Below are 2,484 nucleotides of genomic sequence, written 5' to 3'. Positions count from 1 at the left end.
CACGCCCTTTTGCAAAAGAATAAATAAATGCCTTGCTTCAATTCCTTTTTTTTGCCTTGACAACTATTTTTAATTGGACATCATTTCCAACACTAGGAACCCAGGGATGCTGATGGCTCACCCCACTCCTGCCACCTAACAACATCCCATTTGTTCTTTCTCTCTGAATTTAAAGTCTACTGAGAAATTGAGAGGAAGGGGAGAGATAGAGATGTGGAGAGAAAGAGACCCCCACAGACCTGCCTCACCTCTCCTCCCCATGCAGGTGGGGAACCACCAGGCCTCCAACCCTGGTCCTTGTGCAGGGAAGTCTGGGAACTCCAGCAGGTTCCTCACAGCCCAGCAGCCCAGCACAGGTGTTCAGATCATTTTTCCAGGAAGGGGTTGGAGCAGTGCAAGAAATGGAAGGGGATACACCCATGACACAAACACAGGGGGAGCAAAGGCAGAGCTCCAGGACCCTTCTGTCTCTGTGGCCACCTCACCAGGACAGGGAACTTGGCGCCTCAGCCTCGTAAACCTGGTGCCATGCCCAGTGAACCGTCTTTTACCTCTCTCTAGCTCCTGGGAAGGAAGCTCCCAGGAACAGATCCTGGGAACAGACTGCAAACACCCTGCCCAAAGTAACAACTATTCCAGACCAAGGGGCAGTGCAATGAGAGTAAGGCCAGCCCAGGAGGGGCCCTGCTATGTTATGTTGCCACCTTGTGGTCACAGAGCAGAATGCACCTTACAGCCAACCAAAGGGCTCCCATATTTCTCCCAAATTTCTCTTCACTTTCTTTTCCAGACACAGATCCAGGGAGAAAAACATACAGAGAAACACCAGAACACTGTCAGCTCAAGCTCAAGGGGTGCGGGGGAACTGAAACTGGGCTCTTAAAGCCACAGGTATGACAGGCTTCAGCAGAACTCCTAAGCACAAGTTCTTCTTATTTTATTTTATTTAAAGAACTCACAAAGTTTTATACCACATTCAAATATGGGTCACACAAGGTATGTTGCTTCTGCTCCTCCTCTTCCTCCTTCCTCCTCCTCCTCCTTCCTCCTCCTCCTCCTCCTCCTTTCTCCTCCTCCTCCTCCTCCTCCTCCTCCTCCTCCTCCTCTTCTTCTTCTTCTTCTTCTTCTTCTTCTTCTTCTTCTTCTTCTTCTTCTTCTTCTTCTTCTTCTTCTTCTTCTTTTTAACCAGGACACTGATCAGCTCTGGACTATGGTAGTCTTAGGGATTGAAAATGGGACCTTGGAACTTCAGGCATGAAAGTATTTTTGCATAACCACTATGCTCTCTACCCCCACTCTCTTTTATTTTAAATAGTTGTATTTTATTGTATTATTATATTTAGTTATGGGGAGAGAGAAAGATGTCAATGCTCTCCCAGTCGAAGGGCTTCTTTGAAAAATATTTTTATTTTCCATTACTTTCTTAAATAGCTTTACTAATGAGAGATAGGTATAAAGACAGAAAGATGATAACTAGGCAGTCACTTCTGCCCAAGCCCTACTTATTTATTTACTACTTTATCACATTTTATTTTATTGTTATGTTTAGTAATGAAAGCTAGAGAAATGGAATGATACAAAAAGTGTGAGAATGGGCAGGGTTAAATAACATAATGCTGATGGAAAGAGACTCATACTGGAAGCTCTAGGGTTCCTGCCTCACCATGATGCAGAGCTGAGCAAGGCTCTGGTAAAAAAATAAATAATAAATAAGTGTGTGTGTGTGTGTGTGTGTGTGTGTGTGTGTGTGTGTGTGTGTGTATCAGAGTGAAAGCACAGCACTGCTCAGCTCAGACTTATGCTGGAGAGCTGGGGATTCAACCTGAAGCCTTGGAACCTGAAGCATGAAAGCTTTCTATGTAAACTTTAAGTTACCTCCCCAGCCTCCAAGTTTAGATGTTATTAACTGGCAAAGATCCTGAACACAATATTAAGAAGAAAAAAAAGTAAAATCGATTATAGTGGTAACGCCATTATGTTAAGAAAAGACATCTGGGGAGTCAGCGGTAGCACAGTGGGTTAAGCACACATGGCACAAAGCACAAGTACCAGCATAAGGATCCTGGTCCAAGCCCCTAACTCCCCACCTGCAGGGGGGGTCGCTTCACAGGCAGTGAAGCAGGTTAACAGTTGTCTATCTTTCTATCCCCCCCTCTGCCATCCCCTCCTCTATGCATTTCTCTCTGTCCTATCCAACAACAATAACAACAACAGAGAAAATAGTTTTTTTTTCCAAAAAAAATAGGAGTAGGAAAGAACAGACAAACTGTGAGAGACAGAGTACGATTATTGTTTATATTTGGAGGGTGGATTTGTGGTTTTTTCTAATTTGGTCTATAAGTGGTAAAAAAAAAACTGAAAAAAAAGACTGAGGAGATAGCATAATGGTCATACAAAAGCACCACTATACTCCATATATCTCTCCTTCTCCTTCCTCTCCTTTTCTGTATTTCCCTTCCCTTCCTTTTCCTTCTTTAGCTGACC

This window comes from Erinaceus europaeus, assembly GCF_950295315.1.
Source record: "Erinaceus europaeus chromosome 6 unlocalized genomic scaffold, mEriEur2.1 SUPER_6_unloc_23, whole genome shotgun sequence".
Classification (NCBI taxonomy): Eukaryota; Metazoa; Chordata; class Mammalia; order Eulipotyphla; family Erinaceidae; genus Erinaceus; species Erinaceus europaeus.
This window is presented reverse-complemented; position numbering follows the sequence as displayed.